The sequence below is a fragment of the Herpailurus yagouaroundi genome, unplaced genomic scaffold, assembly GCF_014898765.1.
Source record: "Herpailurus yagouaroundi ecotype Mexico unplaced genomic scaffold, PumYag 139, whole genome shotgun sequence".
Taxonomy (NCBI): Eukaryota; Metazoa; Chordata; class Mammalia; order Carnivora; family Felidae; genus Herpailurus; species Herpailurus yagouaroundi.
The window spans coordinates 13,308,874-13,325,358 of record NW_024412394.1 but is presented as its reverse complement, the minus strand read 5'-3'; the positions used below and the strand labels follow the sequence as shown (position 1 = coordinate 13,325,358).

The 16,485-nt window shown below is 43.7% G+C and overlaps 1 long non-coding RNA gene across 1 annotated transcript; it reads left to right on the top strand.

Moving 5' to 3' along the window:
* Positions 1-5,962: 5,962 nt before the first annotated feature.
* LOC121029106 (uncharacterized) lies at positions 5,963-10,669 on the top strand. The gene is made up of 2 exons (XR_005789591.1): positions 5,963-6,056; positions 10,251-10,669. It is a non-coding gene; the product is annotated as an uncharacterized LOC121029106 (long non-coding RNA).
* The last annotated feature ends 5,816 nt before the right edge of the window (positions 10,670-16,485 follow it).

The window sequence follows — 16,485 nt, the reverse complement described above, 5'->3', positions numbered from 1 at the left end:
ATAACCTCTGCCTGGTGGAGATAAAAATGAAAGACTGTGCTTGATGGCTTGCATGATTAGTATGGCAACAACCTCATCTAAATCTCAGATATACTTTCCAGGTCCTTCCTGGATTAGTGGGAATTCTAGTTGATAAACCCCAGGGCCAATTGCACATGCACGAAATCCCAAAATAGCAATGCCTAATGCACATTTGATCCTGATGCAAGAGGACAGTTTCTAGCAGTTCTCTGAAAGCTATAGAAAGGGAATTGATAATAAATTCAATAGAGGAACCTACCTTTGATGACTGGGACAGCTATAAGGGGTAAAGAAATTTTGAATAGTTTGAGGAGGTAAAGAAAGAAATCAGCAAGGGTTCTGCTGAGCATTGGTTAGTAAGTTTCAAGGGGGCAGTGTGACTTAAGGGGAAGAAGTAGAAATGACTGGACAATTTTTGAAGTCATAACTCTAATTGAGAGACGAGGCTCACTGAAGGAGACATAGGCACAGCTCCAAGGGGTGCAGTCAAGATCTTTACTAGGTGTGGTAATGATTGTGAACAGACAACATCAGAGTGGAGCCATCCTTCCAAAGGAAGGGAAGGGAAGGCGAGACTCATTTGACTAATGGGTGATTTGGACAGACACAAGATTCACTTAAGTTTCATCTTTTACTATGGTGGGGAACTCCCAAGGGAAAATCTGGGTAAGCGTGTTAAGAAAACGAATATGTGGGCCCCAAATCAAAATGAAATGGAAATGAGTACACAAATATGGAATTTGGCCAAAGAACCAAGAACACCTATGTGTCAGACCATAGCCATATTTTTCTTTAAGACCCCTGAAGGACATACAATAATAATAAACATTTATATATCATTTTGTGCTAGACATTGTTCTAAGCACCTTGGATTTATTAGCTTATTTAGCCTTCACAACCAAAGTTATGTAAAGAGAAGTCTAGCATGTCAGGTGAATCATCCACTTGGGAGTCAAAGCAAACTTAAATGGCAGCAGACCATGAGGCAGAGAGGAAATATGGAAAAGTCACTGGGAAATTGGAAGGGACAAAAATAAAGAGAAATAGAAAGTATCTTAACTAATTCTCTGAGTGGTTATTTGCTCATTAATGTATTCATTCAACGTTTATTGGGATTTGTTATAGGGTATGCCAATGCTCAGCTTTAACAATAATGTCAAGTTATTTTATTTTATTTTATTAAAAAATTTTTTTAATGTTTATTTAATTTTGAGAGAGAGAGAGAGAGCGCGCGCGTGAGAGAGAGAAAGACAGAGAGAGAGAGAGAGAGAGAGTGGGAGAGGGGCAGAAAGAGGGAGGGAGATACAGAATCCCAAGCAGGTTCCAGGCTTCGAGCTGTCAGCACAGAGCCCATTGCAGGGCTTGAACTCACAAACTGAGATCATGACCTGAGCCGAAGTCAGACACTCAACCGACTGAGCCACCCCGGTGCCCTGAAAACTGATTTTTTTAAAGCAAGAAAATGAGAAACATAAAATTCAGGATGGAGGTTATCTCAATGCAGGGAGGTAGGAAGATGGGTTAGGGAAAGAACATAGAGAGATGAAGTTATTGACAATATTCTAATTCTTGGCCTGGATGGGATGTTCATGGAAGTTCACTATAAACACATTCCAAATAATCAAATTCAAGGGAACAGATAAAATGAAAGAGGATTACTGACATGGTTTCACGAGCCAAAGATTACAAATGTTTTAATTTGGTGGGTCTGACAATTTAATTTGGTGGGTCTGACAAGACAATGAAATAGAATATTTACTGAGCTCCTAGTGGGAACTGAAATTATGCTCTAGATTTATTCTGCAATCACAAACGTGTCCAAACTGTTGGTGAGTTTCAGCTACAAAGGTTTGTTTCTTGCTCAACTATAGCTCAGCAGAAGGTCTTTGCTCAGGGACCCAGGTTGAGAGAACAAGCAACACCCTGAATGTTGGTATTTATCATACGTTTTGATCTCTCTACCGTGCAATAGATTCTCAGCGTTTTCTCCTTTGATTTCTATTCCTGAGTTCAGTGAAGGGAAAGACAGAAGTTGAGAAGGACCAATTGTGAGGAATACCAAACACAATACCAAATGAGATGTTAGAGTTCAACACTTAGGTTGAAATGCTACTAGATGTGAAATTTTCCATTTCCAACAATATTATATATATATATATGATATATGATATATATCATTCCCCATTTGCATCGAGGCTTCAGTTACCATAGTACATCCAGAATTTCTAGCTCTGGTCATGCTCACTAAAAGGATTCTTAACTGGGAGTTCCCATTAAATGCAATCAAAATGATCCATAATTCTTATTCATGAAATTTGAGCTTTCTCAGGTAATTCTATTTTGTTCAAACGTTTCTTGACAGTTCATCAAATCAATTAATAACCCACTAACCTTGACAGTTCATCAAATCAATTAGTAACCCACTAACCTTGACAGTTCATCAAATCAATTAGTAACCCACTAACCTTGACAGTTCATCAAATCAATTAATAACCCACTAAAGCCAGATGCACTTGAGTTTTTAAGATTTCAAGTTAGTTTAGAGATCTCTCGATACAGGTAATTGGAGGAGTATTGCTCAGTTTTTCCTCAGCCAGATTTATTCTCTGATAAAAGTGCACAATTAGGGTTTTCTTCTTCATTTTTTAAAATTTGTATTTATTTATTTATTTTGAGAGAGAGAGAGAGAGAGAGAGCACATACAAGCAGGGGAGGGGCAGAGAGAGAGGGAGAAAGAATCCCAAGCAGATTGCATGCTGTCAGTGCAGAGCCCAATGCTGGGCTCGATCTCACAAACCATGAGATCGTGACCTGAGCCCAAATCAAGAGTAGGATGCTTAACCGACCGAGCCACTCAGGCACTCCTAGGGTTAAAAACAAAACAACAGCAACAACAAAAACTCAGTAGGACTCCCTTTCACTCATTCCCTAATTGATCCATTCACGATGTTTCTGATTCTCAGATTCTGGTTACCTAATGATGACTGCCAATTACTGTTCAATCATGTATTCAACAAACATTTTCACTCATCTTTTCTAGAAAGTACAGGTATAAAACAATTTATAGTAGCATGGCACTTAGTAGGTGCTCAAATAGGTGTTAATGTTATTACTAAGTACAATTGGGATTGTATTTAGAAATATCACCACTGACCACTGTTACAATGGATTTTGCAAACTTCCCCACTCCAGCATTGTAACCTTTTCTCCTTAAGTAGCAGAAATTGCATACTAAAACAAAAAGAGTCACACATCATTCGGTCTTGAGATTGGGAAGAGTGGCTAGGAAAAAGTCCCTGGAGGATTTGTTTCCAATTCCTCTTCCTCCCAAGTCGCCCACCTGCTAAGGTCAGGTGGTGCCCCAGGAAAACAGTCATGCACTGATGTGGATGGAGAAGTCTCTTAAAAAGTCTCTGCCAAAGTTTAAGGGAGTGGATCTTCTGGCTGTCATACTAATTCCTTCTCTTTTGAAATATTGTCTTTTCATCCTGCACATTGGTGAGTCTAAGATGCAAAAGGAAAATGTTCCTAAATGACTTCAAAATAGATTTTCAGATGCCTATTTTGAAAATGTCTGCCTTTCCTTTCCCACTTCCAAGGCTCCCTATCTCGGGGAGACAAGAGCCTGATACCTATGCTTTGTCTAACTCCCCCACCCTGACCTAATGTGCAACCCCCTGGAGTACTCTTCTGCAACCCTCTCATGCGAAGTTATTTATCTTCCTTCATAGTCAACTCAATCTGTTTATGGAGAATGCTCCCCCAAGCTCTGTTGATAATCTATTCCAGTGCTGAATTATTCCTGTAATCACAAAGTTTAAAAAAATACCTTAGATTGCTCATTTAGCTGCAATCACCCTTCACTCTTCTTAGAACCCTTCTATGTCCTCCCATTGCTCTTGAGCTAAAGTCTAAAGTCTTTAATATGGCCTTGGGGGCCCTGCATGATTTAGCTTCTGTCTCCCTGTCCAGCCTCTCTTGCGGCCCCTTGCACACTACCACTGCTTGTCCCCTTCATTCTCAAGGCTCTAGAATATTTCCTCCTCTTGCAGTTACCTGTTTCTCGACCCCATAAGTAATCCCGGTCCTTATTCAGTCTCTTCTTGGTAAATTACCAAGGAGCTCAATTGCTGGCTCTTATGGTAGGAATATGTTTAGTTTTATAAGAAACTGCCAAATTAGGGGCGCCTTGGTGGCTTAGTCGGTTGAATGTCCGACTTCGGCTCAGGTCATGATCTCTTGGTTCGTGGGTTCCAGCCCCATGTCTGGTTCTGTGCTGACAGCTCAGAGCCTGGAGCCTGCTTTGGATTCTGTGTCTCCTCCTCTCTCTGCCCCTCCCCTGCTCATGATCTGTCTCTCTGTCTCTCAATAATAAATAAACGTTAAAACAAAAAAATTTAGAAAGAAACTGCCAAACTGTTTTCCAAAGTGCCTGTACTGTTGTGCATTTCCACCAGCAATGAATGAGAATTCCTACTGCTCCAAACCACCATTTGGTGTTATCAGTGTTCTGAATTCATACCATTGTTGTAGGTGTGCAGTGGTATTTCATTGTCGTTTTTAATTTGCATTTTATTCTGATGAGTATTATGTGGAGCACGCTTTCAAAAGCTTTTTTTTTTTTTTTTTTTGCATCTGTATATCTTCCTTGGTGAGGTGGCTGTTGAGATCGTTGGCGTATTTTTAGCTGATGGAATGGGAAAAGATATTTGCAAATGACATATCAGATAAAGGATTAGTATCTAAAACCTAGGAAGAACTTACCAAACTCAACACCCAGAGAACAAATCACCTGGTGAAGAAATGGGCAGAAGACATGAATAGACACGTTTCCAAAGAAGACATCCAGATGGCTAACAGACACATGGAAAGATGCTCAACATCGCTCATCATCAGGGAAATACAAACCCAATACATCCAAAGGACACAAAACTGATGATTTGAAGGGGCACATGCCGCCCATGTTCATAGCAGTGCTATCCACAATAGGCAAATTATGGAAAGAGCCCAAATGTCCATTGAATGATGAATGAATAAAGACGTGGTGTATATATAGAATGGAATACTACTCGACGATCAAAAAAAAAAAATGAAATCTCGACATTTGCAACAACATGGATGGAACTAGAATGCATTTTGCTAAGCAAAATAAGTCAGTGAGAAAAGACACACAACATGATTTCACTCATACGTGGAAATTAAGAAACACAGCAGATGAACATAGAGAAAGAGGAGGAAACATGAGATGAAAACAGAGAGGGAGGCAAACCATAAGAAACTCTTAAATACAGAGAACAAACTGAGGGTTGCTGGAGGGGAGGTGGGTTGGGGGATGGGTTAAATGTGTAATGGGCATTAAGGAAGGCACTTTTAGGGATGAGCCCTGGGTGTCATATGTAAGAGATGAATCACTGGGTTCTACTCCTGAAGCCAAGACCACACTGTATGTCAACTAACTTGATTTAAATAACAATAATAAGAAGAAGAACTTTGAACTACTTTTATTTATTTAAATACATTTTTTAATGTTTATTTATTTTTGAGAAAGAGAGACAGAGCATGAGCAGGGGAGGAACGGAGACAGAGGGAGACACAGAATCTGAAGCAAACTCCAGGCTCCGAGCTGACAGCACAGAGCCGGATGCGGGGCTCGAACCCACGAACCGTGAGATCATGACCTGAGCTGAAGTCAGCCACTTAACCAACTGAGCCAACCAGGCATCCTTTGGCCTACTTTTAAATTGGATTGTTTGTTTTCCTACTGGTGAGTTTTAAGAAGGCTTTGTATATTTTGGAAAGCAGTACTTTATCAGATGTATTTTTTGCAAACATTTCCTCCCAGTCTGTGACTTGTCTTCTCATTCTCTTGATGTAGTCTTTCACAGAGCAGAAGCTTCTAATTTTAATGAATTCCAGCTCATCAATGCCACTATCACTGAAACACTTGCTGCTCGTTTGGCAATGAGGACCTCCACCAACCACAGGATAGCATCTGGCATGAGATAGCAGTGCACCTGCTAATACTTACACCAGAGGTAAACTGGAAAGATATTCTTATAGAAGAGAATGTTCTAGCAGTTTTGAGACATAGGGGAAAGAAAAGTTATTCTATGAACAGTAAAACTGGGTAGCTGTTGCTAAGCACAATGGACAGTTTGGAAACTAGGTAATGAAAGGCTGTGAGGGATTAATTGACAAGTAAAGGCTAAGTGTTCTGGATTCCTAGGTGTCTCAGTCAGTTAAGCATCCAACTCTTGATTTCAGCTCGGTTATGATCCCAGGGTCATGGGATCGGGTCCTGTGTTGGGCTCCACACTGAGCACGGATCCTGCTTGAGATTCTCTCTCTCTCTCTCTCTGTCTCTCTCTCTCTCCCCCTCTCCCCCACTCACACACTCTCTCTCTCAAATAATTTTTTTAAAAAAAGAAATAAAAGGTAAGTTTGCAAGTCAAAGGGTTTTCTTGGTAGCATTAAGAGAGGTGCTGATGAGAGGGGCACCAGCATTATTAAGAAGCTCAGTAGTGGCCATGATCTGTACTGCAGAGCTGTTATAAGAGATGCCACTACAGAGCTGGACTGCCTGACAGCAATAGGGATAATAGGATCCCAGAACAATAGCTGCAGGTAGTGTTACTTAACCCTAGGAAGCCAGGTGGATAGAATTTATCATAATGAAAGGCAAGGACAGACAAAACAGCCAGGGGATCAGACCCACAGAGAATGATGGAATTAGTTAACACAACTTCGCATCACTAGGATCAAAATAGATGGTCAGACGACAAGGAACCTATGCGGTCTACGGGATCAAAAGCTATCAAAGGTGTATGATTAGGATGCTGAGGGCAGCTGCCCCAACACAAAGTCATGACTTCTCACCTGGTTTCACATATAAGCCCGTTTTCAAACCCAGAGCCCACTGACCGAAGGGTAGGTTGTGTACCCAGGAGGAAGGATTCCGTAACACCATAATACGTTAACAGAGAATTATTCCTCCAGTACTCCCCCAAGTGAATCTATACACATTTACTCAGGGAACCATATGTTAGGGAAAAGGGAATAGTGAACACATGAGAGTATTGGATGCTGGGTCTCAATTAACACTGATGTACAGAGATTCGAAGCCTCAACTTGGGCTCTTTATTAGAGTAGGGCATAGGACACCTGGTGATAAATGGAGCTCAGGCCTATGTCTGGATTGCAGTGTGTCCACTGGGTCTGTGGACTCGTCCAGTGGTCCCCTAGCCAGTCTTTGAATGGATAGTCAGAGGAGACATATTTGGTAACAGGCACAATCTTGACATTGGCCTCTTAGCTGGTGGGATATGTGCTACTGTAGCAGAGAAAACTGGGTGGGAGCCTCTGGAGTTGCACCTCTACTCTCCTGCCAAGGTAGCAAGTAAAAAAAAAAAAAATCCAGGAGGAATGAAAGAAGTTAGTACCACTCCTGAAATTCTTTCCCATCCTATCTCCTTTTAATTTGTTAGTATGAGCCCTGAAAAAACCAGATGGATCCTGTAGGATGACTATAGATATTTCAAGCTCAGGCAAATTCTGGTGTCCATTGCACCTGCTGGCCCTGAGGTATCCCTTTTAGAGCAGATTAGCATAGCCTCAGATTCATGGTATGCGGCCACTGATCTGGCCAATCCATTCTTTTGTTATCTCTATCAGAGAAAAAGATATCTGGAAGGCTTCAGATTCACTTCAGACAGAAACCTGTATGCATTTACAGTCTTACGCTAAGGCTATGTTAACTCTCGGAGACTTGGACATTCTACACAACATCTATTGGTTCATTATATGGATAGAATCGTGCTATTCAGACTAGAAGAAAAAGTAGTGACTGGTTCATGGAAGCCCCATGTGCTTCCGGCTGTAGTAAAAAACTAGAAAAATTTAGGGGGTCCCATATGAGTAAAAAATTTAGGTGTTCAGATCATCTCTGCAGAAAAGGGTAAATGATTTCATCTTGCACCTCCAAATAGAAAGAAGGGCACTCAACACCTGGTGGACCTCTTGAAATTCTGGAGGCTGCACATTCCACATCTAAGAATATTGCTGCAGCCCAAATACCTAGGGAAACAGAAAGTTGCCAATACTGATTAGGGCCTGCAGCAGATTAAGGCTTCTGTGCGTTATTTGACACTGGCCTTTGGCCTAATGACCTAATAGACCAGTGATATTATGTAAATTAAAAATAAATAAATAAATAAATAAATAAATAAATAAATAAATAAAGGAGTACTCGGGGCGGGGGGAAGAAGTATCTTCAGTGGTGGGAAAAGACTCCATGTAAAGAGTATGCTAAGCTCCAAAGACAAATCACAACACAGACCCTAGGATTCTGGAATAAGACCACACAAACTTTAATAAACAATTATACGCCTTTTGAAAAAAAGCTCCTGGCATGCTACTGAGTCATGGAAGAGGTGGAATGATTGATCATGAGAAATCTAATGACCACGGAGTCACAGCTGTCCATCATGAGCAGGGTTCTATCCGACCCACCAAGTCATGTCGTTGGACAGATCCAGCAAGCATCTATTGCAAGATGAAAGCAGCACATGAAGAATTGGGTGGGAGCAGGGCAGAGGACACAAGCAAGTTCCCTAAGCAAGTGGCCCGGACACCCATGTCATCCATCCAATAGAATCTCTCTCTCTCTTAGTTCACACCTCTGACCATATAGAGTATCCCTAACAACCAGCTGGTAGATGAGGCAAAACTCTGAGCTGGATTCTAGGATGGGGTGGCTATATATGCAGGTTTAAGCCACAATTCTAGCAGGGATAATTAACCTTGATAATCAGGAGGAAGTATGGCTTCTGTTACACAATGGCGGCAAAGAGAACCCTGTTTGTAACCCAAGTAATTCACTTGGGTTCCTCCTGGTTCCTCTTGATACTCCCTTGTCCGATAAGAAATGCATGCAGCAATCACATAAAGGCGGGGTAACCAGGGGTGAGATTCCTTGGGGATGATGATATGGGCAAAGCCACAAGGTAAGTCACCAGGACTCCAAGTACTAGACAAGAGGGGGGAGCATCTACAATGGTTGAAGAGGAAAGAGATAATGGGTATAAGCAGTTACCCTGAAACCAGCTGCAGTGTTCCGGGCTAACCTTCCTGTGTAAGTTTTCCTTGAGAGAAGCTTCCCCCCTTCAAACTGACCCCAGAAGCCTAGAGGAGTTGCTTCCAGAACTTAAAGTAGTGGATCCAAGTGGGATGAAGGAAAGACCAGCATAGGCTGTGGCGCATTGCCTAGATCTCCTTTCAGCCCTGTAGGGCTTTATTCCTCCACCTGCTGAGAATTACCGCGTGCAGATACTCTCAACTGTCAGCCCTTTGTAATATTTGCCTTGGCTCAAGAGGGTTGCCTTGCCCAAGGCCACATGCCCCCTTTCTGCAGCAGCCCACATCCAAAGACTGAAGGGTAGTGGTCTTCAGTGGTTCAGTGAAGAATACTGGTTTCTCAGTGATTGCTGTGTCCTCAAAACACAGGAATTACTTTGCACATGGTAGTGTATTCATGCATTTCTGTTTATTTGAACTGGAAGCTAGTAAGGAATGAGTTTTTGAAGACTTTAAGGTTAATAAGATGCTACCCGGTCTGGCAGGGAAGGCTCTGGGCTTGGAGCTGGTCTCGGGGAAGGATAAGCTGAGGCTAAGGTATCTAATGAGCCTGCTTCTGCCTACCAACAGCCTTCAAATCCATTCCCCTCCCCTCCGAAACCTTACAGCTCTTGCAAAACATGCCATGAAGTGTAGTAATTTAGTATCATTTGACTTTGCTCACTCTTGTCATTTGTGATCATCTTGGTCCATAAAAGCCTATCACCTCTTTCAGTAAAAGGACACGTTTTTGAACCTCTCTATTTTCTACAGCACCAGGCACAGCTCTGAGAACTTGGGACACGCGTATTTGCCAATCAGCTGACCCCTAACCCAGCCGATGGGCACAGATTTTATCTGGTGGCAAAGTTTTAATGGTGGCCAAGTGGATTTCAGTTTAATTTGTTGGGTATCTGTCACGTGGAAGAACACTGGGGGAGAACGGTGTCACCAGTGAAGGGAGAAACAAAACAACACTGTGATCCTAAAGTCGGCACACTTTTCTTGGTCCCTATCTGCCTGTTTGAATTTCATCACAGGGAGTAATAGATTTCTTTGTTTCCATTCTAGGTCTGGAGTGAATTAGCACTAATGTTTTTGTTTGTTTGTTTGTTTAGTTAGCAGAACTGCCTTCCATATTCCTGGAATCATGAGATCTTGGAAGAACATACTCAACTGAAAGAAAAAAAAAGAAAGAAGACTTTCTCATCTACTTGCTCCCCAGATTTTTGAAACGGATCCAATGAATAATCTTTGGTGGTAGTGGTTGTTAAAATGGCTGGTGGAGGCAAAGAGGGATGACGGGAAATTTTGGAGTCAAAACTCTGGAATTCTCTGTGTTTTCTGGTGGCAGACGTTTCATGTATTAGTTCACTTAAAATTTGCATCAAAGACTATAACCTGACAATATGAGAATTATACTTTTTTTTCCCCCATTTTGCTCTGCATTTTAAGGCCATCCCAAGCCCAATGGCATTTTCCTGTTGCATTTTGCTGGTGGTGTCACCATAAGACATATTAAAATGAATGAGATGTAGCTTGCCTGAATCTCTAGGCTTGTCAGCTAAGGAAACAATATTTTTGAGTGATTAAATGAAATAAACTAAAGAACAAGCAACTAATACCTACATTTCTCTAAATTCCCAAGGCCAAAACAAACACCTGGACCCTGGACTTTAAAAGATAAAATTTTGGGGGCACCTGGGTGGCTCAGTCGGTTGAGTGTAGGACTCTTGATTTCGGCTCAGGTCATGATCCCAGGGTTGTGGGATTGAGCCCCGTGACAGGCTTAGCCCTGAGCATATAGCCTACTTGAGATTTTCTCTCTCCCTCTGTCCCTCTCCCCTGTTTCAAATTAAAAAACAATTTAAAAAAAGATAAAATCTTTTGTTCATCAACATTTTGTTTTGCTATGTGCCTCTAAGAAGGCAGGCCTTGTATTTAAATTTCACTTTATTGTGGGAGAAACTATGGGATCAAAAATTCTGGGTTCTAGGGGCGCCTGGATGGCTCAGTCGGTTAAGCGTCCGATTTTGGTTCAGGTCATGATCTCACGGTTCATGGGTTCGAGCCCTGCATCGGACTCTGTGCTGACAGCTCAGAGCCTGGAGCCTGCTTCGGATTCTGTGTTTCCCTCTCTCTCTGTCTGCCCCTTCCCCACTCATGCTCTGTCTCTATCTCAAAAATAAACATTAAAAAAACTTCTGGGTTCAAGTCATACTTCTAGGTACTACGTATATAACTCTGGTTGTGTATTCCCTTATTAGCTCCATTTTCCTGTTTATGAAACCAAAACAAAAGAGATGATATTGTAAAGTTGTTGTAAAGTTTAAGTGAATAGCTTAAATCATCTGGCACAGAGCATGGGTGGGCACTTGGGAAATGTGAGTTGCTTATTTTCCACTCCCCTTTTTGTGGATGCTATGAAGAATGAATCAGTTACAGCAATGATGGGATGCCAGCTGTCTGAGTTAGCTTGGGCTGCTATGACAAAAGAGCAGAAACTGAGTGGCTTAACCAACAGACATTTGTTTCTCACAGTTCTGGAGGTTGAGAAGTCCAAGGTCAGGGTGCCGGCAGATTCAGCTCCTGGTGAGGGCCCTCTTCCTGGCTTCTTGCTGTGTCCTCGCATGGCAGAGAGAGAGAGTGGGAGGGGTGTTCTGGTTTCTCTATCTCTCCTTATGGGACGTTAATCTCATCATGGGGTGCCACCCTCTTGAGAACCTAGCTATCTCCGGGGCACCGGGGTGGCTCAGCAAGCGCCCAACTCTTGATTTCAGCTCAGGTTGTGATCTCACAGTTTGTGGGTTTGAGCCACGCATGGGGCTCTGTGCTGACAGTGCAGCGCCTGTTGGGGATTCACTTTCCCCCCTCTCTTTCTGCCCCTACCCCACTTGCTGTCTCTCGAAAGATAAATAAATAAACTTAAAAAAATAAATATACCTAGTTACCTCCAAAGGCCCCACCCTTAGACACCATCACATTGGGGGTTAGGGCTTCAAGATATAAATTTTGAGGGACACAGACAGTCAGCCCATCACATCTGAGTGACAGACAGTGGTTTAGAATATTACATCTTTCTCGGCCGCCATTCCCAGATGGTCTTGTTCGCGGTGCCTGCCTTGTGCTCACTAGTAGGGAAGATTCCGGACATGGAACACCAAACCCCAAAGGACCCTGAGAGACTGTCAGACTCTGAGGGGCACCAGTTCCTGAGTTTCCTGAGACTTCGCAGGGAAGAAGGAAAATCAGGGGAGGTAAGAGAGACAAAATCTAGAACACCCACCACGTAATAAACAGCCTCATTTTCTGCAAGGGGGATGGGCGTCCCAGTGCCTGTGGCCGCTGCCACTATCACTGAAACACAGGCAGCATGTCAGGCCATGGGCAACTGTTGCCAGCATCTCTTGGAAAGCCAAGATGAACGGGTCTCACCTGCTGCTGCAGACGGGCTGGGGAAGAGTTCTGAGATGACGAGGTTTTGAGCTTCTTTGGGAGCAAGAAGGCCTGAGTGATTCAGGGAAGGTGTCTGCAGGTGTGCACGAAGGATTGGGGGTGGATGGCCATAAGTCACAAGTGCCACAGAAGGGCCAGGTATTCGATAGGGTCCCAGCGGCTGGGAGGTCATGCTGAGCAATGAAAAGAAATGACATTCAAGTTGAGGAGAGAAGACTGGAGGCAGACAAATCCAAGAAACTTCAGTTCTCGGGTGCCTGGGTGGCTCAGTTGGTTGGGCATCCGACTGCGGCTCAGGTCATGAGCTCTTATGTTCACGAGTTCGAGCCCCGTGTCGGGCTCCGTGCAGACAGCTCAGAGCCGGGAGCCTGCTTTGGATTCTGTGCGTCCCACTCTCTCTGCCCTTCACCTGCTTGAGCACGCACTCTCTCTCTCCCTCAAAACTAAATAAACATAAAAAATATATATATAAAAAAAGAAGAAGAAACTTCAATTCTAGGTGCACCCTGAGGTAAGGAGTATGATATGCTTCAGGGGCCATGGAACTGGAAAAAGAGATGTACTAACTCAGCTTTCCTGTTTATAAGGCTTAATGACTTAATAACATTCTCTATTTTCCCATGTGTGAAATGAGGTTAACCCACCTCTACGTGATTGTTCTGGGGATTAAATGAGACAGAGCATGTTGTACAAGTTAGGATTCTTGGTTGCAGGCAACAGAATCCAATTGGGGCCAATTTAGGCTGAAAACTACCTTACTGGGGAATGGATAGCTTACAGAATCCCCATTAGGACTTAAAAATTGGGCTTAGGGGCTACATAGTGAGGGATGCCTAACACTGGATAGAAGATCTGGGCTGGGGACAACAGGAATGGCCCCTCTCTGAGCAGGGACACTGGAAGCTACTGCTGGAATCGCCATTGCTGCTGCCTTGGGAAACTGGACTTGGCCATTGCCATCCTCACCAAAGTGCAATCTGCATGGTACCTGTTCCTTTATGCCACTGGCGTCCAAAGTAAAGTCTGCAGCAGGTGGCTCTCATGGCAACAGCTAAGTAACATTCCAGGCCCTAGTCTGGAAAAGAAAGCCTGGTGTCTACAGTGAGGAACTTCCCAGTCACAAGAAAGGTGTTGAAAAATGCTGGGAGACTGAAAAACAACAACAACAACACATGTTTATTACATATGTTTAAGTCTGCAGTTTATCTTTGTTTGAGAGGAAGGTCTTCCCCTTGGCAGTGAGGAAGGTATAGAAGGAGTATGAAAGGGCCTGAGTCTCAGTTTCCACTGACCCACCAAACATGGAGCCTACTAATGGGGCATGTTGAGTTTGATTCATGTTGGTGGGATCTGTTGAACCTCAATGTTACTTTTCTACTCCCATGAGAGGTTGGTGAAGGAGCTTTTAAGGGCAAGTAGAGTCAGCCATGTGATTAAGTACTCTAAATAATTCCGCTTGCTTTCTACCATCAGCCTGGTCCCCATTTTTCTGTGAGCAATTGCAGTGTGATTCATACATGGTGCACCGGCATATAAGCTTTTTTCTAGAAAAATGCTCATTCAGAACCCAGGCCCTTTCCCTACAATGGCATCTGGTTAAAAAAACCAAAACCCAAACCAAAAACTGTTCTCCAGAAAAAGAGAGAGAAAGAAAAAAGAAAGAAAGAAAGAAAGAAAGAAAGAAAGAAAGAAAGAAAGAAAGTAGCGAAGGAAGAAAGACGGATTCAATACTCACCTGTGGTGTCTGCTTAGTGAAAGCAAATACAGTTTTCTTTCCCCCTTTCTTCTGTTACCATATAAATAAAGAGGCTACTGAGATTTCACAAGCTGCCCTGGCTTTGAAGTGAAGCCCAATTCCCTTGGGTAAACCGAATGAGCTTTTTTTGGTCTGCCCCCATCACTATTGACAGAGGCAATAAATGCATTTTGGGTCCTACTTAGCCTCAGGTTTTCCTCTACCAACTCTCTAAACTTCCCAGTGTCCTGCTTAAAAACTCATGGGTCAGCATAATTCTGCTTTGGGGTTTAGATCCCAAGTAAAGGTTGCGTGGTCAGTGTTGCTGCCACCCCTTCAGATCTGGGCTGTCTTGGCACGAAGCTGGCATTTGACACATGTCTAGAGCGAATGACAAAGAGGCCGTGTGACCTAACGCTGCAATTGCCAGATGCTAGGCTCTCTCAGGGCACCGTGAATTGGGTCACTCTTCCTGAGTTGGACGCTTTAGGGAAACCCTGAATTTGTTTGGGGCCCTGGCAGGTGAGGGTAATGGCTGCAACCGGGGAAGGGGAGAGGGAGGAGAAAACTCTCCCAGCTGTGGGAAAACGGCGACATCTCATGGGCACGTGACAAACCCCCACACCCCTCAGTCAGGCAGACCCGGACAGGCTGACTGGAGGAACCACCTTTATTCCTTCCAGGAACGCTGAAGAGTGCCTCTCTCTTCTCTGATTTCCCTGATTCTCTTTTCCCTGCCTATCACGCTGCTCCTGTGCCCTTTGAAACATGGTTTTGGCTGGTAATTGTTAAAAAAAAAAAAAAAAAAAAAAAGCATAAAAAAATGATTGATTCATGCTTCCCTGGGGTAACTGTGCCTTGTTAGGGCCCCTCTTGTGGGATTTCCTTTATCGAGGATGATGAGAATTCTCCCCAGTTCTTTGACATTCTTCTAAGTACAAAGGGACAGGAAGTCTCTCTTTATGCTCCTCCTGTCCTCTCTATTCTCCAGGGGAGCAGAGAAAGCACACGCTGTTACTCATGGGCCCTGGGGGCAAGGTTCTGACGGACTATTTTTAAATCAGGACAATAACATCTGTGAACATAGCGATAGCTACCGCCCAGCTGCTGACCACAGATTCACAGTAGCAACATGAGGTCCTGTCCAAGAAGCTCTTCTAAGACTGCTTTTTTTGTGTGTTGGAAGGAGAAGAGAGGCTAAGGAAATGGTAAAGGTGGGTGTAGAGGCCCTTCATCAGTACCCTTGAAAATGACCAGCCTCACGGCCGGCCTCTCTCTCAAACTTTGGTGTGGACCACGCTCACCTGGACGGTGTGTTCCAATGTACATTGGTCACTGGGCCTCACCGCAGTATTTCTGACCCACTAGGTCTTGGGTGGGGTCTGAGAGTTGGCATTTCTGAGAAATTCCTGTTAAACCAGTTGATGTCACTGGTGGGACCACATGTAGAGAACCACGGGCCTGGTGCATTGTCCCCCCCAACCCGCAGTTGGCTACAAAGCGTTATGGAACGACCATGATGTGGGTTTGGAACCACAGAGGCATGAGTTCAAAGCTTGTTCTTAATTCCTTCTAACGTGCATGACCTTGAGTAAGTTCCTTAACCTTGCTGGGAATTAGCTTCCTCATTTGTGTCAATACACCAACCTCTGAGGTACTTTATACAAAGCCCCGATGCACAGTGCCTGGCAAACGGTAGGCGTTTACAAAATAGTGCTCTCCCTCACCAAACTGTCCTTTTCTCTTGCTGCCTCACTAATACATTTGAAAAGTCACTCTAAGGGGGACACTAGGCTAGACTGATGCTTCCAAACCCTAACTAGAGCCTTGGGGGAAGTTTAACTTGATACACAGCCCTGTCAGTCTTCACCAACTGAATCACAACCCGGGCCCACGCAACTGGCCAGGCTCAGAGCTCTGTGGGGGATGTGAGGTGCAGTCTTGCCCACTCTCCAGTGTGTCTTACCGCAGGAGTTCCACCCCCTGGACTCGGTGACTTCCCTTTTGGTCCCTCAAGGGGTTTCTAGCACTTTCCTGACGGCTCTTTGCACAAATCATTCCCTCTGCCTCTTAGGCTGTTTGCACACCTTGTGTCTGACAAGCTCTTCCTTTGTACTACCTTCAGATCTCAACGCAGTGACGTTTCCTCAGGGATGTCTGAC